The sequence below is a fragment of the Balaenoptera ricei genome, chromosome 1 (assembly GCF_028023285.1).
Source record: "Balaenoptera ricei isolate mBalRic1 chromosome 1, mBalRic1.hap2, whole genome shotgun sequence".
Lineage (NCBI taxonomy): Eukaryota > Metazoa > Chordata > Mammalia > Artiodactyla > Balaenopteridae > Balaenoptera > Balaenoptera ricei.
The window spans coordinates 48693609-48717870 of record NC_082639.1 but is presented as its reverse complement, the minus strand read 5'-3'; the positions used below and the strand labels follow the sequence as shown (position 1 = coordinate 48717870).

The 24262-nt window shown below is 41.9% G+C and overlaps 1 protein-coding gene across 3 annotated transcripts in view; it reads left to right on the top strand.

Moving 5' to 3' along the window:
* Window positions 1-24262, top strand: part of DAB1 (DAB adaptor protein 1) — a 419282-nt gene that overhangs the window by 8524 nt on the left and 386496 nt on the right. The window lies entirely within an intron of this gene.

The window sequence follows — 24262 nt, the reverse complement described above, 5'->3', positions numbered from 1 at the left end:
ATCCTCTAAAAGCTTTATTGTTTTTTCTTTCACATTTAGGTTCTATAATCCTTTCTTATAGTATATTTTCTGGAATTAATGTTTGGTGGAATATTAACAGCTACTACACGAATAATAGCATTGTTATTTCTAATTGTGGGATCAATATATATGTGTGTGAGGTAGGAATTTATTCTATTTTTTCTAATTTTCTTCCATATGGGGAAAAGTCATCCTGGCATTTAGGGTTAGTTTATAGGCATATATTTTGTCCACTCTTTTGCCCAAGCCACACTTCTTTATTATTATAGCTTTATAAAAAGCCTTGGTAATTGCAGGACAAACCCCCCGTGATGTCCTTCTTCAAAAGTAACTTGGCCTTTCTTGGCCTTCTGTCTTTCATGTACATTCTCTCCATATACATTTTATAATTATCTTTTAAACTTACACTCAGATACTTACTGAGATTTGATTGGAATTATTGTTTGAATTTATAGATTAACTCAGGGAAATGACATTATTATAATGTTGAGCCTTTCTACCCGTAAACATAATATCATCATCCATTCATTTAGTTCTTATTTAATGTCTTTCCATACAGATTATAAATTTCTTCGTAAAGGTATGCACTCTTTCATTAGATTTATTTCCAGGTGCTTTGTATTTTTGTTGTTGCTATTATCAATGCCATCTTTAAAATATTATATTTTCTAGGTATGCATTAGTTTTCATCATACTTCACCTGTATTTCTTATTCTGGATGGTGAGGGCTAGAAGGGGAGGAGAAAAACTGTTGGTTATGAGAGCTTACTAAACATTAGGTTCTTTACATGCTCTGATTTGAATGCAGAACAGCCTCAAGGGAAGAGCTCTGGGTAGCTTAGCACCACCCTTGGCTGGGTCACTGCTGTCCTTTGCAGACCAGCCGTGCTGGGCTTTCCTTTGTCCCAGTGGGTCAGAGGGTTGTGGAAGTGAGGAGTGCGGCCGATGAGGGGTCATCACCCCGAGTAGCAGCCGCTCACCTGGTTCAGGTGGCCGAGGCCTTTAAAAGACGTCTCTGGTTTTCCCCTGGAGTGAGGGGTTGTGCAGAGTCGTCTGGCTGCCTGAGGGATGCAGTTCGGCTGGTAGCTACAGTCTGGTTTGACTTTTCAGGTAGATCTCTCAGGTCAGTGAATATTGTTCCCACTTTCAATCAAGGAGCCAGAGGTCTAGGGAAATGAAAAGACGTGTGCAAGCCGTCTAGCTGAGCTGGAATGAAGACCCAGGTCTCGCTGCACCCATATCAATGCTCTTTCATTGCACCTTATTGTCCTAAGATCCTCAAGTATTTGACGATGGTGATATAGTGAAATACTGAAGCATTTTTCACTTGAGGAAACACCGTTATGCATGGAAATTGTAACTTATATCCGCCCAAAGAGGGCTAATTGTAGAGCTTTCTGACTGTAGCCCATGTGGTGATTGTTACCTGCCATTTGTTATCCTCTCTCTGTTGCTCTGTTTGTCTGTCTGTCTGTCTCTCTGGATTTCCTCATGCTATTAATTCTTTCATAAGCCTACTCCCACTCATTTCTCCCCTTTCAAATAATATTTGTATATTAGGACCTAGGGCAGGATATCCATTTCTCTCTGAAGGTTACCCCTAGGATATCAGTGTCCATAAAATTTCAAATTTCTCTCCTCCCCTTGCCAGATGCTGTACCTCTTACCTTCTTCTCTCACATTCTGTCATCAGCACATGTTTCATTATATTTTCTGGAATGAAGATAATGCATACCGCACTAGGTTAGGGTGATGTAAAAGAGGATGTCTCGAAGAAAGCAAGATTAAGGGACCAAAAATCTAACCACTTGGTTCTCCTGGTAACACTATACATTTTCTCTCTGCTATGTATGTGGGGTCATAGGAGTAAGGTGAGATATTATACTGTATACATTTGACTGCTCCAGATGTGTCAGGGGAGGGAGAAGTCTTGACTTGTTTCAGTAGCCGTAAGTCAGCGTGGCTGGGAGGAAGGGGGCTGGGTACGGGACTAACATCGCCCTCTTTAAAAATATAAAGGTCATTGACTTTACACACACAAGGACCGACTGTATAGCATAGGGGATGCTGCTCAATATTCTGTGATAACCTAAATAGGAAAAGAATTTGAAAAAGAAGAGATACATGTATGTGTATAACTGAATCACTTTGCTGTACACCTGAAACTAACACAACATTGTTAATCAACTGTACTCCAATATAAAGTAAAAATTAAAAAAAATATAAGCGTTCTACACCATAGGCTCAATCTAAGTTTGATGCTTCCTTCCGTCTGCCTTTCCCAGGCAAGTGTATCTTTCTCAGGCTTCCCGAGCCCCAGACTCTGCTAAGCACCACACTTCATTACGTCAGTTGTTCTGCTCCGTGTGTGTTGATCTGGAGTCCTTTAAAGTTGAGAGTTTCTCAAGGGCACTGTCAACTGGATTTCATGCCCCATATGCTTGGCCTATTGAGGAAGTTCACCGTAAATACTTGCTACCTTTAATTTTAAATTTTTATTTATTTATTTATTTATTTATTTATTTATTTATTTATTTATTTATGGCTGTGTTGGGTCTTCGTTTCTGTGCGAGGGCTTTCTCTAGTTGCGGCAAGTGGGGGCCACTCTTCATCGCGGTGCGCGGGCCTCTCACTATCGCGGCCTCTCTTGTTGCGGAGCACAGGCTCCAGACACGCAGGCTCAGTGGTTGTGGCTCATGGGCCCAGTTGCTCCGCGGCATGTGGGATCCTCCCAGACCAGGGCCCGAACCCGTGTCCCCCACATTGGCAGGCAGACTCTCAACCACTGCGCCACCAGGGAAGCCCACTATCTTTAATTTTTAAAGGCTACCATAGTGCCTTTGCAGTGGAGGGGAAAGTATCCCTTTAGTGAACTATTTTGAGTCTATGAAAACAAAATAGGACTTTCTGTTGTAATTTTGAACAGTTTCTTCTGGGACATGTTTTTAGCTCCTTTTATTCCAAAACTATGCCTTTCCTGTCCTGTTCTTTGCTGTCCTCCCTCCTCTCCTTCCTTTCCCTCCTTCCTTTGTTTTTTGTTTTTTTTTTTTTTAAATCAAAGGAGTTGCATGAAATCAACAACAAAGACATCTCAACTTATGGGTCTGTAGTGTGACTTTACAGTTACTGGAATGGGCAGTATTCCCTGTCTTTATCACATGCATTATTTCAGTGGAGGAGGAAGAATTTGGGGAGTAGTTGGGAGGTGGACTTTGCAGTTCCTTGTCAAATCCCATAGTAGCATAAGTATTTTATGTGGGTGATTGGTCACCTTGTGGCTGATCTGTAGCTGGTTTAAAATTTCAGCCTAAAGATTGAAACTCTGCCAACCAGTATATGTCAGGGCTGAAGAGTGCCTTTCTGTGCTATCCCCGAACACACCCAAAACAACATCAGCTGCACCACCACGACTTTCAAGCAGAATTTAATTATTTTAACGATATGCACTGTATCAGTGAGAATCTAGTCAGGAGGCACATACCAGGTACCTTAATTGGAAGAATTCAATACAGGGAACTAGTAACAAAGATGTTGGAAGAGCTGAAAGTGTGACAGAGAGACAAGGGATGGACACTAGCAAGAGCAGGAAGCCAGTTTGCTTCTAGATCTTAATCTGCAGGCATCAAGGGAGCGGGTGGTGTTATCAGAGCCCAGGTGTTGAGGCTGTTGGAAATGTACCAGAGGCTGCATAAGAGTGGTACCACACAGGGAGGGGCTGGAACTGTGGAGGAGACTCTGCCACAGCAGGGGATGCCACCTTGAAGCAGAAAGAGAGGGAGAAAGGGAGGGAGACCCTTGATCCTCCTCCTTCCTTCCTGTCTCCTGCCATCTTTCCCATTCAGTGAGCCTCACTGGAAGTTAGTTGGCCGGAAAACCTGGGGAAATGTAGTTGGGACCAGCTTTCTGCCATACTCAACAGAGTGGAGGGGAAGGGCCAGGAGTGGATCTGAGAGAAACAGGCAAAGGACTAGTTCACACGCCAGGGAAATAAATCTCTTACAGAAGTGTTTATTAATATTGCAGAGCTAAAGGAACACAACGGAGTTCCTCCTCTTCTCTCTCCTCCCACCCCAGCCCATCCAGCCTCCCTCGCAGAATATTGGGAGTGACTCTGCTGGCAGCTGAATCTCTATCTTGTTAGGGTGAGCTGTGTTAATGTTGGGTGCCCTGCTGAGTAGGACAGCAGAGTAGGACTACAGGTCTCTGAGAACTCAAAGTTTTTTTTTTTTTTAATAACTCATTTAGTGGCAAAATGTGACCTGACCTGAAGTGACTTGAAGTTCCTTATAATCTTTAGTGCTCCCTTTGTGAATAGGCGTACAGCGGCTCTAGAAGCATTTATGAATTTGATTACAGGGCATCACCCCAAACCCAGCTAGGGGTATTACAAATAAAAGGTAAGTGTATGGCATAGTAAAGGCTGCCTTTCTAAAATGCAAAATAAAATCCACATTATGAACACAAAAGACCCAGGGTATTTGGATAAGGTATTGTGACCCTGTATTTCAACATGGCAGAGGAAGAATGAATGGAAATGTGGCCCAATAACATGCAGTTCTAGGGCAATGCTGATGGTAAACAGCCCAGCCCCTCTGGAATCATGGAATGCCAGGGCTGGATGTGCTCCTGTAGCCCAGCAGAACCACCACTTCATTCTGTAGATGAGATGTCTTTTGCTTAGGCTGGAGACCTGGCAAACATGTCACAGGGTCACCAAGGGGTGAATCATGGAGCTGGAATCGTTTATTGCCCCTTTACAATGAATGAATTTTAGGCAAATGCATTTAGTGAGTGAATTTTAGGCTTGATTCTTTGGGTACTTCAAACATTTGAACACTTGACATTTAGATGGAATGAAGGAAGCCAGCAAGTGAAATATATAGGTAAATCTACACACACACACACACACACACACACACACACACACACACACACACAATTCAGATGTCTTCTACTTTGATCTTCAGAACAATCCTGCCAGATAGGGAGGGCATTACTGTCCCCATTTTACAGATGGTCAAACCAAGGGGGCTTGGCCAGTAATAGCTCTGTGGCCACAGGCAAGACCCTCAACTCTCTGAGCCTCAATGGAAAAATGGGTTCCTACAGGGCTGTTTTGTGAATCAAAAGAAGTGACACCTACAGCACAATTAGAATTGTGCCTGGTACCCGTGGTCATGCCATAAGCAGTAGTTCCTTTCTCCCTCCCCCTCCCCCATCAGACAAGTGAAATAGATGGCATAGCCCCACAGCCGTTCCCTTTGAAAAGGACATGCTTCAGTATAATGAAGAGAGTTCAGTAGTTGAATGGTAACAGACCTCCTGTCTCTGTGCCTTCTTTTTTTTTCTTTCAGCTTTCAGAGGAGGGGCTTGAAGTCATGCCACCCTCAAATCAGTCACGATTTGCTGTGACCTTGGTTACCCCTATTGTCTTCAAAGGTTAGGAGACAGTTTGATATCTTGTTTCCTCCAAGTCCAACTGGAGGGGAAACCACCATGGCCACAAACACAATTTTCTGCAGAAAGCAACCTTCTTGTCAGCACACATGGGACTTTGTTTATCATAATTCATGTTAGGTGGGCATAATAAAATATTTTCTTTTTTTGAGTATTTTGCAAGATTAATAAAGCAGCATTCTTGGGGAAAGTTTATTAATCCATAACTTATAGAAAACTCCAGAGGAAGAAGATATGAGATATGTTCTGTAGGTAAAGACGTCAGGCTTGCCACCACTAGAATTGAATTATGCCTGCGTTATTCAGCTAGCTATCTTCGGGGTACATTCCAGGTTGCTGATGTGATGGTGACCTTGTCTTGGACATGATCTAAACAAGCATTTGTTCCCTTTTATTTTTAAATTGGGAGGGTGTGAAAGAGGAAGTGGCAACGTGTAGAATAATCATAGTCCTCGGGATGTGACCCTTTCTGTCCCCTTGGCTGCACTTCAGCTACATTAGACACAAAGACATGCTTTTGAACCCTGGCTCTTTTGCTGTATGCACTGGGTTTCTGCTGTCTGTCAAATGGAGATTGTGGTGCTGGCAGCAGTGATGATGGTGATGATGAGGATGATGGTGATAGGGATGAGGAGAATAACGGCTGCCCCTGTGTCCATGACAGGGAGTGATGATTTATGGGAAAGGACGTGGGACTCTGTCACTTCATCCATTCACTCAGTGTTTTTGAGCCCCTGCAGCATACTGGCACAATGGCAAGCTCCATTTTTTTTTTTTTTTTAGCCATAAAAAAGACACAGATTTCTTTCTCAAGATCCAGGATTAGCCCGGGAAGCACAAATAAACAGATAATAATATGGCTAAGTATGGCCCCCAAAAGTATTAGTTACAGTGAAAAATAAGACAGAAGGATGGATTTTGCCAGGGTAGGGAAGGGTCAGCATCTAAGCTAAGCATTCTGAAGGTGGCTTGGAATTTGCCGGTGAGTCTTGGTGCAATAAATGTGTTTTGAGTCCTGTGTTGGGCTTTTAGAGTGAGTGTGTCAGGAACTCCAGTTGCCCGTATTCCATATACAGTCCACTGGGGGAAAATGCAAAACCAGTAAAGGCAGGAGGAGGCATGTAGACTGGGGGACCACGACAGAGGTAGAGATGGGCACTTCCATGTATGAGGAACCCTACATAAGTTGGTACAAATGGATCACAAAGTGATGGGGTGTCAGGAGCCGGGGAAAGTCAGTCTGGGCGGGTAAACAGGGACAGTTCATGGAACACCTTTTTTACCAAATGTTGGCCAGGAGGTTGTGGTTGGGTAGATGGTGGCAAATAGACTTCACTTTATGTCGCCTTCTCTGCAATTCTCTCGCTTCTCCTATTGCCTGGGTTCAAAGAGCAGTCTATGGAGAAAAATGGTGGTATTTTTTTTAGGTGAAATGAACACTGTCAGGTGTGGTGTAGTTTACTGGTCTTTTAGGTTCTCCTGTTACAAGACCTGCAAGCGCAGGTGCTTACAAGGGCCATGCAGCTGACATTAGCTGGTGGAATAGTCTGGAGTGGGGGGAGAGGGGGCCCTGGGTAAGCCACTATTCAGCTCCAAATGATGATTGCAATAAGAGTGCTGGACCAATGTAGCCAGGTCTTCAGCTTTTCCAAGAAAAGCTAGAAACTTTTTTTTTTTAATGAGAAATCCCTCTGTTTAAAAATTCGGCGCTAAATCAGTTAAAACAAACAACAAACAAAAAATATGTGTAGGCAGAAGATAACTGGCCTGTGGGCTTTTAGCTCATGAACTACCCATTGGTGAATTTTGGCCTATTCGTTATAATTAGTATGTTATGACTACATAAATCTTCCTCAAGTGGAAGTTCAGTCGATATTACGAGGGGGTAAATTGGGCCATTTTTTGGTAAAGGAAAGTTTCTGCAAGACAGTTGAATGGTGGAAATTGGTTCTCATTTATTTGTGTGTTCCCTCAATCACCTTGTTGTTCTTGATCAGATGATTCTGATACATGGTGAAGCTTTGTAAAACCAGTGCCCATGGCAATTCTGGTGTGTTCTTAGCTGTTTGTTGGGCAGCACTGAGCTTTGTATCTGTCTGAGTCTACAGCTGCCTTAATTAAGCTTGTTATGTGCTGCTACCAAGGCAAATCCCTGTAGCGAGTCAAATGAGTAGTTTTAGGGTTTGAAAATGATAGCATTCTGTGGCTTTCTCATTTAGGGTTGAGACTCCCAGCCACTAAAATATGCACATTTCAAACCAGAGTGAGAACATGAGCAACTTAGTAGTTACTGTGGAATTGAGCGAATGTCATAAATATTTATTTATCTTTTTCATAGCTGGCATAAAAATGTTAGGATATAAAAAAGTTGTTCACTATAAAAACAACAGAAAATTCATTGGCTATACATCTCCTGAATGCGTGTGTCTCTTTGGGTTTTCATTAGTGTCTAGCAATATACTTTGAGGAATTAGATTTGAACAGAAGCTTCAGCTGAATATGAAAGCTCCTAGTGTTCGTAATTAACCCGTTTTCAGCGAGGATCCATTGCATACAGCAGTCTTCTTTTAACCGTATAGTGCTATGGTCAAGTTTAATGAATGTTTCTTTCAGAATTTTTTTTTAAAGAAACAATCTCTGTTTATTGAATTTGGAAAACACAAAAAAGTATAAAAGAGAAAAAAGTCACTTATAATATTTCTATCCAGAAGCAATCACTGTTAATGTTTTTGAGTTGAAGAGATAAATAGGCTGTGGTTTGAGGTCAGACCAACATGGATTTTAGTCCAGGTTCTTCTGTTTATTTAATCTTGACACTGCTTATTTTTCTCATCTGCGAAATAGAAATAAAAATAACATCTATTTTATTTAACATGTTGATTATTAAACCAGATAATGCATATTAAGCATTTAGCACATTACTCGGCACATAGAAATCACTTAAAAACTGAGCTATCGTATTTTCTATTCTTTTTGCTATAAACATTTTTTTTTTTTGATAGGTAAGAAGTGGATTTATTTAGAGACAGGCACACTCCACAGAGAGAGTGTGGGCCATCTCAGAAGGTGAGAAAGGCTCTTTTTGCTATAAACATTTTACCTGGTGGAGTTCATCAAAAATAGTTGTCAAAACACTATTTTTTTTTTGTAAAAATAAAACAACTGATGTTCCCATATCTCTTTAAAAACTACTCTTTAAATGTCCTCCCCCTCTCCAGTGGTACACAGTAGGTTCCATATTTCTGTTTTTTTTTTTTTTAAAGATTTATTTATTGATTGATTGATTGCTATGTTGGGTCTTAGTTTCTGTGCTAGGGCTTTCTCTAGTTGTGGCAAGCGGGGCCACTCTTCATCGCAGTGTGCGGGCCTCTCACTATTGTGGCCTCTCTTGTTGCGGAGCACAGGCTCCAGATGCGCAGGCTCAGTAGTTGTGGCTCACAGGCCTAGTTGCTCCGCGGCATGTGGGATCTTCCCAGACCAGGGCTCGAACCCGTGTCCCCTGCATTAGCAGGCAGATTCTCAACCACTGCGCCACCAGGGAAGCCTCTATTTTTTTAAATTGAAGTATAGTTAATTTGCAGTGCTGTATTAGCTCCAAGTATAAGCAGAGTGATTCAGTTATGTATATATATATTCTTTTTCAGATTCTTTTGCATTATAGTTTATTTCAAGATACTGAATATAGTTCCTTGTGCTATTTAGTAGGTCCTTGTTGTTTATATATTTTATACATAGTAGTGTGTATATGTTAATCTCCTAATTTACCTCCTCCCTGATATCCCCTCTGGTAAACATAAGTTTGTTTTCTAGTCTATGAGTCTATTTCTGTTTTGTAAATAAGTTCACTTATATCATTTTTTTTTTAGACTCCACATATAAGTGACATCATACGATATTTGTCTTTCTTCGTCTGACTTATTTAACTTAGTATGAAAATCACTAAGTCCATCCATGTTGCCACAAATGGCATTATTTCACTCATTTTTATGGCTGAGTAATATTCCATTATATATATATGTACCACATCTTCTTTATCCATTCATCTGTCAATGGATACTTAGGTTGCTTCCATGTCCTGCCTATTGTAAGTAGTGCTGCTGTGAACATTGGGGTGCATGTATCTTTTCAGATTAGAGTTTTTCTCCAGCTATATGCCCAGAAGTGAGATTGCTGGGTCATATGGTAGCTCTATTTTTGGTTTTTAAGGAACCTGCATATTGTTCTCCATAGTGGCTGCACCAGTTTCTATTCCCACCAACAGTGTAGAAGGGTTCCCTTTTTTCCACACCCTCTCCAGCATTTATTATTTGTAGACTTTTTAATGATGGCCTTTCTGACCAGTGTGAGGTGATACCGCATTGTAGTTTTAATTTGCACTTCTCTGAGAGTTACTGATATTGAGCATCTTTTCATGTGCCTGTTGGCCATCTGTATGTCTTCTTTGGAGAAATGTCTATCTAAATGTTCTTTTTAAGTTATGTAATATTTCATGAACATACCTGTATCCACATTTAGCTTTTCCCTTTGTATATTTAAGTTTTGCTCATTCTTTTTTACTATAAATAATTCTGTGATGAATATCTTCATTCATCAATCTTTTGCGGCAGCTGGATTTTCTTGTTAGTACAGTGACTGCCTCCCGCATCTGGAAATGGGCAGAATTACTGCCAGCATTCTCCATTGGAACTTTTGGTGATGATGGAGATGCTCTTTGCGCTGTCCAGTGTAGTAGCCACAAGGCACACATAGCTGTGAGCATTTGAAATGTTATCTCGTGTGACTGGGAAACTAAATTCAAAAAATTGTTTAACATTATTTAATTTTAAATAGTCTTACAGGGCTGGTGGCTGCCATATTGGACAGCGTGGGCTTACACTGTTCTGGTTCAAAGAGTAGAGTGGACTTAGGCTGGGATTTTGTTTTTCGTACAGACATCCATAGACTATTTAGCTTTTTCTTCTGGTCTTTTAAGCTCCGGTACAGTCTCAAGATATTGCATTTTCCCTTTCTATATGTTTCTACTTTATTTTGACAGGAGGTTGGTGTAGGGTGCCTCACATTCCTGCTGCCATGTTAAGTTAGAAGTCTGAGTTGATACTTAAGTACGGGTTGCTCATAGTGATCTCCTTCCAGACAATACAGTATGGAAAGGGGATAAAAAAGAGTAACTTTGTGGTGGCAAAACCTGACAAACAGCGTATCAACGAGGTGATCGAGGTTAACACCAACAGGGATGGATCATGTTGATAGTACGTGCCTTTGATATGATGTGACGAAGATGGCACTTTACCTCTTCAGTCTTCGTCCCCAAAACACATAACCCCAATCTAATTATGACAAATCCCAATTGAGGGACATTCTGCAAAATACTCAACCAGTACTTCCTAAAGCTGTCAAGGTCATCAAAAATAAGCAGAGTCTGAGAACTGTCAGAGTCTCGAGTTATAATGGCTAAATGTTATGTGGTACCATGGTCGAGATCCTAGAACAATGAACCAAAAAAAAGGACACTGCATAACAACCAAGGAAATATTAATAAAATGCGGACTTTAGTTAATAATAATGTAGTGGTTCATCAGTTGGTTCATTAATTGTAGTAAAGGTACTACTATACTAGTGTAAGATTTAAAAAAAAAAGTCTGAGTTGAAAATGTTGACTCTGTGAGGACTCTTCAGGTTGCCAGTGACAGGAATCTAGCTTAGCGTGACTTCAGTCTAAAAGGGAATTTCTCTGCTCACATAACCAGCAGTAGGTGTGGTCTGGCTGCAGGTGTGGTTAGAGCTGAGTGCCCTGTCAGCTCTGGTTCCACACTCTAGCTTGACTTTCTCTGCGTTGGCTTTGTTAGAAGGCTCTTCCTAAGCAGCGGCAAAGACGGCCCCCAGCCATCCAGGCTTACATCCTACTAGCTTAGCAACCCTGGCAGAGGGGAAGAAGGCTTTTTCCCAGTAGCACAGAACAGCCTGGGGCTGGCACTCAGTGGACTTGTTCTGATTCCTGAATTCGTCTCTGTGGGTCAGGGCTGGGGAGGTAGAATTCCTGCCCATTGGCCAGTGCTGGACCCAAGTCCCCACCTACAGAGCCAGAGGGGGTGGGGTCAGCCCCACCAAACTATATGGAATGAAACTGAGATGAGAGGATGATTCCCCAAAGGAAAATCAGGGTGGGAAACGCATGCTTGGCAGGCAGGCGTAGGCTACGCAGTCGCTGCTCACTGCACTGTATCTCTGAAGCATTCTTAGCTCCCCTGATTCTCTTCTTAGGAAAAGCCAGTTTGTTGGGGGAGAGGGAGGATTTTCTGTCCTGTGAATTGCTGTCAATTCACATAGCAGGCTTCTATCACTTCATGGGACAATTCCCCTATCCAGAGGAGGGTTCTTAGATGTCTTCCAATTACGAAAGCGCTGGGATGTTTGGATTCTGTCTGGTCTTGCTCTGCCTGTGTTTATGACAGTAGGCTCACAAGTTAATTCTTCCTCTCCAGGAAGTAGGTTACTGTGCCCCAGAGAGTTAACAAGGTAATAAGTAAATCGATGCGTCTATTGTGATTATTTTTCTTTATAAATAAGGCAAAAGATACATTGCCTAAGCCCCTTCCGGGAAGTGTCTGAATCAAAGCTGATGGGATTTGCGTGTCAGACTCCAGATAATCTAGGAATCTGGTAGAGAGTGGGCACTTCAGTCCCCAGCTGGTGTATTGCAGCAGTATCTTGGGACTTCGAGGTGTAATTAAACCATGCCTGTTAGTAATTACAAAAAGGGGGACTCACTGCCCTTAAATGTGAGTAACACATCAGATCTTCATAAAAGCATGAAGCTATTTATTTCATCAGCAAAGTCCATGTAGAAAATATTTTATTAATACTCCAATTTTCTGATTCAGCCCTCTGTGTAATAAAATACGGTGACTCAAACAGTTTCTTTTTTACTGCTGTGCTCAGCCTCGTACGAGAGGTTGAAGTTTTGTAGCACCGTTCATGCCAATTTTCCTTTAAACTCTCCAGCATAAAGCATAACAGCAAATTAATATTCCCTGCCTGTAAGATGAGATTGACCTCATAGGTATAAGTTCATTTCTTGTCCTAACATCTACTGTACCGTGAAATTAGCGGTCTTTTCTTTATCTATCTATATATTTTTACTTCATTTTCATTGTGGCAGGAGTGGCGGTAGGGACCTCAATCCAGATATTGTGTCACCCTGTCATATTATCAATTTTTAACTCGTTAGTCATTATTGTATAAAGATGCAGGCAGTGTCAGGAGCACAGCTCACTTGTTTTTAGTGTTGTTTTATTGCAGGTGGAATCATAGACAAGCTCTCTATATGTAAAAGGGGCTGAAAGCATGGAGCCCAGTCTTAGGGAAACTCTGTGGGCACTTCTGCTGAGTCACCTGTGCTGAGTTGAGTTACCTGTGAAGGTAAAAGAAATGAAGCGCTAACAGGCTGTGGAGCAGGGGAATCCTAGGACACGATAGGACATATAGGTTATGTTATCAGGTGAGTTAGATGATCTGGTGTCCTTGAACTACTTACTTGACTTCTCTGCACCTACATATTCTCAGCTGAGAAAGAAGGCTTTGGATGATCCATCTCTAAGATCCCTGCCCCCTGTAACTCCCTGATTTTATATACCCTGAATCTTTGTTGATGTGTAATAATACCTAATGACTGTGTATTTCCGGGTTACACACACACATTCTTGCTCTCTGCCTCAAAAGCCTTTCCACATTCCCTTGGCCGAGGCTCTGTCCTTGTCTGTTCTTACTGTACTTTTCACACATGAGATTGTACATCAGAATGGGTAGTTTTGGGTATCTTGGCTTCCCCATAAGGCTGTGAGTTCTTTGAGGGAAGATGCCTTTGTTTATATATCTTCCCGTATATGAAAAGTATTTTGCAATGAGACACTCAATAAATATTTTGCATCCATATCTTAGAGATCTTACAGGGAAAGACAAAAACAAATACAAATATATCTGAAAAGGCAAGGGACTCCTGTATAGTTGTGAAATCGCTTAGACACTTAGGCCATGTAAAGTAAATTCAGTCTTTTCTCAGGGAGATTTCATTTTAATGTATGTGAAATGCCAAATGTTTGCAGTCGAGTGGAGAGGTAAATCATTTCATGCCCGTAATGGAATCCTTTTATACATTTCTGATTACTCAGCGCCTTATGGTGGGGCCGTGCTATGTTCCTTCCCATCACGTCAAAATGCGGCCTTCTGGGTGGTAAGGTCATTCACGTGCTTTTAAGAAAGAAAAGAGAGCTCCCACCATCTTTACCGGGGCTTTGATGTTTCAAGATTGTTCTTGCATGGAGAGCCAGTCTGCAGAGCAAGACAGTGTGAATACATCTCCCCAAATCAATGAGAATTGTGCTGTCCTCTAGAAAATTAGGTTTGAGCCACATCAACGTCAGTGCCTGAGACTGAATAAATCCCATCTCGTGATTGCCCCATGTATGAATTGTGTAATGCGTTTAGATGGTCACGCGCTATGATTGCCTCTCTCTCCTCAGCGTTACTAAATGGTAATGTGGTGGATTCATGTGAGGAGAAGTGTCTCAAATAAACAGTCCAGGCTACATGAGATAATCTAGGGCCCGCACTCAGGAAGTCTCCGTGGACCAGTGTAAGAAGTGACTGTTAACCAGAGACAATGGGAAACACACTTTGTGGCTTGTTAAAAAAAAAACAAAAACAACACTGATTGGCATGAAGTACTTCAGTAACCTTGCTTAATACAGAGTCATGGGTAGGTTGACCATGTTTGTGGACAGAACCTCCAGTTTGCTGCTTCCACCTGGGGAGTAGTCCATGGGCAGGTCAGGTGAACTTTCATAACTTTTGTTCATTCAGCCGCTTGAAATAAATGCCTACTGTGTGCCAAGCACCATTTTAGGTACAGGGCATTGGGGGGTTGGAGTGTTTAGAAAGGTACAGCTCCATAGACTGAAAGCCTGCTGTTGTTTTTCATTCTCTCCACCGCAGGTGTTAAAAATTTACCTGAAAAATAAGTGCTCTAATACCGAGGCCTCGTTCATTTCTTGCACTGACTTGCAGACAGTCAGAGGTGGTGGTTCCGATCTCCAGCCGGTCATACCAGGAGGGGAGCTCTTGCAGGGATGGACCCTTGGAGCTGTCAAACACTAGCTCTATTTTAAGTTTGAAAGAAATTTAGATGGTAATTCCGAAGGTCCCCTTCGCTCCTAATCCAGTGGAAACTACCCATACAGTGAGTGCTGGGCAAAGGAAGCCACGTGGTCAGTGAGCGAGTACCCGAAGCATTGGGGAGGTTGGACAGGCTATTATACTTCGGCACTATCCATTTTAGAGCAATTATCTTTTTCAATTCAGCTCTGGCTCCTGATGTCTTAGACTTGCTGCTGGGTCTTTGTAGCGAGGCAGGAACCTTGGAGTTATTTGAGTCCATTAGGTCTATTACGGCTCGAGCTGATGCATATTATTTTTCTACCTTGAATATGAGTGATCAGCTTTCCTGGGGAAGCAACAATAAATTCAGTCCAAGTTATGCAGCTTACTAGCTATGTGACCTTGGGCAAGTCCCTTTACTTCTCCCAGCCTCACTTTTCTTATCTGTGAAATGAGGTTTTCTTTGTACCTTTCACATTCTGTGATATATAGATAGGATTCTGGTAGTTCTGTGCTTGCTAGACCAGTGAGCTGATGAGAGGCATTTGGGTCATGGGGACTTTACAGGCTACTGGGATTCTCAGACTTGGCCTACCTTCTAAAGCATATGCATGTTATCCAAGTAAATATGCCTGTCAATGTCCTGATTTATTTCACAGAATGACATAAGCCTGGAATCTCAGGCTTGAATTAATATGAAAATGTTGTTTAATTAGGACAATCCCATTTGGAGAGCAGGAAAGTATGCCATCCGTCCATTTATCATGTTATTCTCTTACTCAGTATTTGTTCATCTTAAGCACCTGCTCTAGGCTTGGTGCTATGCACAGTGCTAAGAAAACAAAGAAAGATACAGTCTTTGTTCACAAATCTCTCCTCATCCTCCATGAAGGAAGAAGAACCTTGCATTACAAGCCAGTCGCTCTTCATCGCATTGCCTTTTGGGTTCTGTGTGGCTGGAAGGATGTTTATGGTGAGTTGGCGATCCCAATAGAAAAGAAGGGGGGAAAAGGTTTCTCAATTCTGGCTCCTGCAAACATCTTTAATCACCTCAAGCTTAAACTAAGATTGGAATTGGAAGGAAGAACTGTGAAAAAGACTCTTTATAAACAAAAGCCCCATCAGGAGCTGGACAGCATTTCCTGGGAAGAAGGACTTCAGTATTGGATGGCCATGCTCAAAACTATAACCCAACCTTCAAGTCAGTGTTCAAAGGAAGTAAAAGGCCACACAGAAAATGAGATGTAATTGGGCACCCCGTGGGGAGTGGGACAAAACCCAGGAGGCCTTGAAAAGCCTCAGTGTGGCCGGTCCCCAAGCCTGGAGCTGACATCTCCAACCTTCCCAACAGAAGTCAGGCGTACATGCTGTTAGGACATTCAGAGCTGTGAAACAAGGGCTGGAGCATTTGCCTCTGACTTGTAAACATCGGGTGTTTTTGCTTTGCATTTTAAGACAGAAAAAAAATAAATTTTATTATAAACTCCCAAATCAAAAGCTGGAAGTAGAAAGGGCCATTTGTGGTTGAGGAGAAGTTTGTGAGATGCCAGTTAACATACTGAGTGGTTTTCAGGAAGACTTCCAGAAAGGAGAAGAATATTCCAAAGCAAACAAACAAGAAATAGATATGTCACCTGCATCATTAAAAACCCATCTCCTACCAGTTTCTGTTATCTCCCCTTTTCCTCACCACTGCCTACTGAGCTCCTCCTTATGTGTCAAAGCCCCATTTCATTGCCCTCCCCTCCCTCAGGCCGTCCTAGGTCCTCTCTGTCCGAATGGATGGCTCTCCTGATCACGCTCCGCGGCACCAGCATTAGGCCCCGTATTCTAGTTATCCATATACACGATGGTCACCTCTGTAAGACTCCAAGTGTCCCCAGTGCAGTGACTGTGTCTCCTTCTCTTTATAATCTCCCCTGCCTTTGGGCCTTGCTCAAAGAGGGCACTCGCTAATGTTGACTGAATGAATGCATGGAAAACCTTCAATATCCAGTGTCTCTGATAAACCTGGTTAATGTGGGCGTACACCACGTGGAAGTCGTTTTTGGTGTGAACAGTTTCATCAGGGAGTGGGAGAAAGTGGACCAAGTGCGCCGGCCTGATTGGCAGATAACACAGAGACCAAAGAGCCAACACACCAGGCTTAAAACAGGTCTTCAGACCTGAGAAGGGTTGACTGAGTCAGACAAGGTAAGATTTGAAAGAGCTAAATGCAAAGTCTTGGACTTAGGTGCTAACCGTTCATATTAATAGCAAAAGAGAATGTAGTGAATATCTAGCTGTTCTTAAGGAGATGGGGAGGAGGAATTGATTTAAGTTGATACATGCCACCGATAGGCTACGCGAGATGCCTGTTGGGGTAGAGTAATAGAAGTATTTAGTACCTAAAGGAGAAGTTTATTATGGATTTCTGTCCCTCTTCCCTGGAGGGCCAGTCGGAAGTTCAAGTAAGTGTAGACACATCTGCCTCGTATACCAGGCGGTGACTCTGTGAATGTGGCATGGTGTTTTCTGTCTCAGCTCTTTTCCCTGGAGCCCCGCACTGGGCATGGAATGTAGTAGGTTAGATAAATGTTAGTGGAACAGGAATTGATCAAACCAGAGTGTGTCTGGAGGTAGAATGTTGAATGAGAAAAAAAAAAAAGATTGTCCCTTAAAAATTAGAAAAGTAATAGAAGCAACCAGAGATAGTTGTACTTTGAAACGCATGTTTGTTGGCAGGGATGGGTGTATGGTGGAAGTGTGAAATATAATCACTATCTTCAAATATTTTAAAAACTGCTATGGGGAATGGGTATTTTATCATCAAAGAAGTGAAGGTCAGGAAAAGCAAGTTTTGGCTCAAGGAATTGTCTAAGTGTGAAATGGTTTATACATGATCATGTCCTTGCTCCCTTTCCCAAATTTTGTAGGATGAAAAAATTGATGGAAAAGGGTATGGTAGAAGACTGCCACATTGGATAGGGGGATTGAATAAAATGATTTCTGGATCCTTCTAACTTTAACATTTTATGATTTCTATCGAATAACAGTGCTTTTTGACCCTAGAAAAATGTAGTGTTAATAAAAGATAAACTATGATTATTATAATTTTTTATCCTTCCTAAAGCATGTTTATTTATATGATCTCAAGTGAACCCTATAATGAGGATATATGAATATAGGGGAAAATTGTTTTTGTCATCCTATAGATTAAAAAACGCACTGACTTGGTATGGACAGATGACTTGTTCAGGGTTATTAGAGGAGCTAGGTTCTTGACTTCCTAACAAGTGTTTGCAGTCTGGCTCTATATGAGCAGTTAGAACATCCATAAGAGGCAGATTCCATTTTTATCCCCATTTTGTAGATGAAGAGACCGAGGCTTAGGTTAAGTACTAGTACACAGTCAGTGTCACATAGCCATTAAGTGGCAGAACCCGTGTTGGATCCAGACAGTGTGATTTCAAAGCTCCTGTTCTTAACCTCTGTGCTGGCTTGCATTTCTAGAGTCAGCATGATATCTCTGATGATGAATTGCTAAAATCGTGGAGTCAAAGAGCAACCAACAATTTACTTTGCTATCAACCGTTCACATGATCAAAATGCAAAATTAACAACTAAAACTGTTTTTTTTCCAAACATGGAGTCCTAGGATCTGTGTCAAAAGTTAGCAAGAAGGGACTTCCCTGGTGGTCCAGTGGGTAAGGCTTCCTTTAGCTCCCAATGCAGGGGGCCCGGATTCGATCCCTGATCGGGGAACTAGATCCCGCATACATGCCGCAACTAAGAAGCCTGGATGCCGCAACTAAGAAGTCCGCATGCTGCGACTAAGACCCGGTGCAGCCAAAATAAATAAGTAAATAAATATTAAAAAAAAAAAATTAACAAGAAGAGTTGAAAAAAGATACGACTTCCCAAAGGGTCCCAGAGAATCTGGCACCTTACACCTGAAAGTGCTTCATGACACAGCTATGCATCACTCACCTGGCTTGTTTGGCATAGAGATGCGAGGTTAAATGGATTTCTCCAAAGCCTGTGTCTAACCTGTGTTTTAAGTGTCCAAACTTTTCTTATGCTTCAGTGACAGCAAATGGAATGAGGGAAGTGTAAGATGGTGTCTCAGAGCCCGCTGAAGTGCCCTGGACATATTCTGAGTTACCCCAGACCTTTGGGTGCTTTGATCTTGCTGTGTCTTTGCCTAGCCACCTTATGGCTTATTAAAATGCTTCTGTTGGTTTGGCCCAACAAGGAATATCCCTAACCTGCTTTCTTCCTTTAGCTTGTGTTCTATCTTACCCACATTTTCTGCTTTCACTTCTCTACTCTATTTGCCAGTCAGCTTCCCCACACCTATTTGCCCTCTGACCCCTGTCCTTGGGATCTGTTGGCTCCTTGCTTAGGGATGAAAAGTAAAACCAGAGGTTGATAGCAGAAAACTATCTTTCAGAAACTTGGTGTTTCTGAAAATTGAGTCAAAGAGCCTCTGTACTTAAGAAAAGAATGCTACAGATATATACTCTCCAGTATGGTAGTCAGGGGAACACCTGTGGATATTTAAATGTAAATTAATTAAAATAAAATACTCGGTTTCTGAGTCACACTAGCCACATTTCAAGGGCTCAGTCGTGTCACGTGGCTAGTGGCTACCCTAGTAGAGCTAGTGGACAGCACAGATACGTATCACTTCCATCATCACAGAGAATTCTCTTGTACAGATACACACTACTACATATAAGCTAGATAACCAACAAGGACCTACTGTACAGCACAGAGAACTATACTCAGTATTTTGTAATAACCTATAAGGGAAAAGAATGTGATAAAGTGTGTATATATATATCTGAATCACTTTGCTGTACATCTGAAACTAACACAACATTGTAAATCAACTATACTTCATAAAAAAGTAAATTTAAAAAGTGCTTGGGATAATTTGTATGGAGACCTGAGAACAGATTGAATCAGACAGACATGGGTTCAATGCTAGTTATTTTATAGTTGGGAAGGTTACTCTCTGGCCTCCAATTTCCTCATCTGCAAAGTGGAAATATTTACGTTGCAGGGTTGTTCTGGAGATTAAATGCAATGTCGTATGTCAAACAGTTCTTGGCTTGCAGTAGTGGCTCAAGGGACATTTATTCCTTTTTTCAGTTACCCATGGTATGTGACATCCAGTTTGATAGCTGAGAGCCAGTTTGCAAGACTGAGGTTTGTGAATCCTACCTCCATAGAAGTTGTCTCCCGTGGCTGAGTGATAATATAGAATTTAACATGTATGTTAGTAATTGTTTGCTCCTTTAACAGGCAGAATGGCAAAAAACAACTAATTTTTAATGAGTAGCTGCTTTCTAAGAGAGTATCTAAAGTAGGTCGCATCTCTCGGAAAACTTTTTCATAATCTAAAGACCATGTTTCCTAACCTACGTTCCAAGAAAAATCAGACCCATAAAGGCTTTCTTTGATCAAATAAGTTTGAGAAACTCCTCATGCTCTCTCCCTCTTGGAGATTCATAATGCACAAGTTAAAGAGAACTCAGAGAACTCCTGCTGGAAAGAAATATGTTTTTATTTATTTATTTATTTTAAATTTAAAGTTTTTTTTAATTTAATTTTATTTTTTTATACAGCAGGTCCTTATTAGAAATATGTTTTTAAACTCAATGTTTTGAGCTTTTCTGGACATAGGACCCCTCCCTGTTCTTACAGAACACCTATTAAAATAGTGTCCACAGAAACCATTTCGAACATACTGCTCTGAGGGCATGGTCAACCTCTGTGTTCCAGAGGCATCTGCAGAGAAGGTTCATTGAAAAGCATTTGCGGACTTCTCTGGTGGTGCAGTGGTTAAGAATCCACCTGCCAGTGCAGGGACATGGGTTCGATCCCTGGTCCGGGAAGATCCCACATGCCCCGGAGCAACTAAGCCCGTGCGCCTCAACTACTGAGCCTGCGCTCTAGAGCCCACGAGCCACAACTACTGAGCCCACGTGCCGCAACTACTGAAGCCCGTGTGCTCTAGAGCCCGCGTGCTGCAACTACTGAGCCCACGCGCTGCAACTACTGAAGCCTACGTGCTCTAGGGCCCGTGTGCCGCAACTACTGAGCCCGTGTGCTGCAACTACTGGAGCCTGTGCTCCGCAACAAGAGAAGCCACTGCAGTGAGAAGGCTATGCACCACAATGAAGAGTAGCTCCTGCTCACCGCAACTAAAGAAAACCCGTGCACGGCAACAAAGACCCAATGCAGCCAAAAAAAAAAAAAAAAAAAAAAGAAAAGCATTTGCTTCTGCTCTAATCCCTAATTCTAATATAACAAAAGGGATGTGGTGTATCCAGCTCAATCTCTTTTGTAGTTCCTTAAGGAAAGGATAAATTCGAAGTTAGTTCAGGACCTAAAAGTAACCTATTTTGTCGAGGTTTAAGGTTCAGTAAACAGTGATTGAGATCTCTTGTATTTCAGACAACCACAAAGGCTCTTTTTGTACTTCAGGACTAGAGGCTAATGTAACTTTGTGTTTCTATTGGTTTGCAAGGCTCTCTGCCTTCAGCAGTTTGTCTTGGCAACACAAGGCCCACTGGGTCTGACGTTGGTCTGATAGAAAAAGGGGAAAGTAATCCAACCTGTGTTAGTGAAATGATTACTTTGAATAAAGCTCTACTGGGGTTGGCTCAAATAATCTGCTAAGATCTAAGGCAGTGGTCTCAATTTTGTTCTCTCTCTGTACCACCTTTGATAAAGGCTGACAGATAAACCCACTCATATAAGCAAATCACAAGAGGGTGGGACGTTGAGAACTACTTGTCTAAGAGAGCAGCCAAAGCAGGAAAGGCTCACTAGCAAGTTCTTGAATCAAGATTCTGGATTCTGGATACAGATATTTCTCTCTCATGTACCGTATATATGGATGCCATCTCTCTCTATATATTATTCAGTCATCTGTCTCAGGGGCCAGCAAACTTTTTCTGAAAGGAACCAGATAGTAAATATTTTCGGCCTGGCAGGCCATAGGGTCTTTGTTGCAACTACTCAACTCTGCCACTGTAGCTCAGAAGTAGCCATAGACAATACACGAATGAACGTGTTCCAATAAAACTTACAAAAACAGGCAGCGAGGCAGGTTTGGCCCACAGGCCGGAGTTTGCGGAGGATCTATCTCCTTGATAATCAGTATAAGCACCAGTTACAGGCAGTTTCTGAAATGCTTGCCTGAATCAGATCCTTACGCTGATGTGGAACTTTGGGAAAACCAAAAGTCCTTTTAGTGAATCTCGGGCAGTAATGGCTTTGCTATAGATGGATCCTTACTGCTAGTATTTAGTCATCGCACATGCTTCCAAATGCTCATTTAGCTGTCACAACAACCTGATGAGTTAGATACTATTATTATCATCTGAATTTTGTATCAGAAACTAAGGCTGAGGAGTTAGCCTGCCAGAGGTCACACAGGGAGGCCATGGCTGGTCCTGACTGTGCAGCCCCGGGATTCTGCCCCAGGGCCTTTGCTCTTCCCCCAGGACCAGACTGTCGCCTGGAAAAACAGGCCTCCCTGGTTTACAGGCTAGCACAGTGCTCCTTGGACTTCACAGACGTCCCCTTGTCTTCACCTCCGCCTCCCCAGGCCCACATGCAGTTTTCCTTGAATCCCACGTGGGTCTTCTGGCTGCTTCTAGAACATGCCTCTCACACAGCAGGGTTTGGAAGTGCTGTTCCTTATAAAGGGAGTACATTCCCGGCCTTCTTTCCCTTCTTCACCACTTGTACTCGACTTTCAAGACCCAACAAAAGTATCTTTTCTGTTTTCTGAAAACTCCACTGGGCAGAATGAATTCCTCCCTTCTTTTTGTTCCAAGAGGCTGATACAAACTAAATTTATCGAAGAGAAGCAATCGATAAGAATTGTGATCAGAGTTACTTTTGGCATGAACACTATATTACTTTAAAAATGCAGTTTTCCAGGAACATAAAGTGGCATCCTCTGTGTGTATGTGTATGTATATATTCATCTGCCCGTGTAGAATGCATGGGTCGAGAAATGCTTCAGATGTCTTACAGGAAGTTGTTTTTACCTGCTAGCATCAAAATATCTCAGGGGTCATTATAGTAACATTTCCCAACATAGTAATGTTCCGTAAAAGATGGTTGTTAAATAAATAAATGAACCACGAAACATTCAGGACCCATGCTCTTAGAGATTCAAGCTTAACTAAGTACATGAAAGCATTAATTAATTGATATTTTTAGTATGCCTCGCATATGCCAAGCAGGGAGCTAGATCTTGAGGATACAGCAGTGAACACCATGACTTGATTGTTCCTTGTGATTATCTTACATATGATAAATTCTATAATCAACACCTGTGAGTTACTGTATTCATTAGTGCTACATCCTTGCCACAAAATACATGATGAAGAACTGCCAGATGGCTCTGTTGCATCCTCTTCTTTGTTCATACCTCTCTTGAGTGTGTTTTGTATCCCTCTTGCCTCTTAGAGCATCCCCAGTACCAAGCATAGTACTGGGCTATTAAATACTTGTGAATTACTGAACATTCTTGGAACTAAGAATGTAGAGTAGTGTGTTATTCTGGAATGAGCTTTGGTTGTGGGCAGGGAGCCTGGGTTCAAATCCCAGCGCTGTCACTGGCTGGCTATGGTAAGGATCAGTGAGTTTCTCCTGCACAGCTGGAGGAAAAGCATGGTTACCAGCAACATGGCTGAAGGACTTAAATTATTTACAGGAAATGATCATATGGATCCTTAGAGGTTAGGAGGATGCCATTGAGATGGTTATGTGAGCCATGGGGCATGAGGATGTAGAAGGAAAAATAGCCACAGCTGGAGAAAGAAAGCTGGGAATTTGGATACCCTGAAAGCAGACTTCCTTAATGGCATTAGCTAGGACTGTAGTAAGCATGGTAAAAGTTTGTGAACAGGGAGTTGGGAGAAGAGGGAAAATACGGCAAAAAAATGAAAATTATGCAGGTCATGATAGGTTGAAAAATGAAATGAAAAGGGCCAAAGCTGGCTTTTCTTTCTCTTTCTCCTAGATTTCTCCTGATCTCATTCTTGGGGGGGAGCTGAAATCATCTCTACAGGCCCTTTTCGAGGGAAGGTTTGAAAGGAGAAGTAACTTCATACAGGATAAGACTTTGTGGTCCAGAGAAAGTTACATGCCAGGGCTCTGATTATTCGCACCATGGGGATAAAATTCAGGGCAGATGCTTGCAGGACTTCAGTGTCCAGGAATTAAGGAGCTCCAGGTGATGTTCATATCAGGAGAATAATCATGGATATTTTGGTGTCCGACGAGAACTGCTAGAATTGAAATGAGTGCCTTTGCAACATATTTTTATAGACTTTATCTCATTTATACTTTGGAGCATCCCTTTGAGGGTAGGTGTTAGTATCTCCATTATAGAAGGAAATTGAGGACCAAGTTAAATGATTTGCCTTAAGGCCACATATCTACTGAGTAACATAGATAGAACTGGAATCCCATCAGGCCTTCTGATTCAAACTCTGTATTCTTTTCACTCTGATGAGCTTCTGGAAGAATGTTATGGTCTATTTAAGAGGACTGTTCGGGGCCCAAACCTTCATTGTCTATAATGAGACTGTTGAAGAATGTTTGGTATGTGTTAATAGTA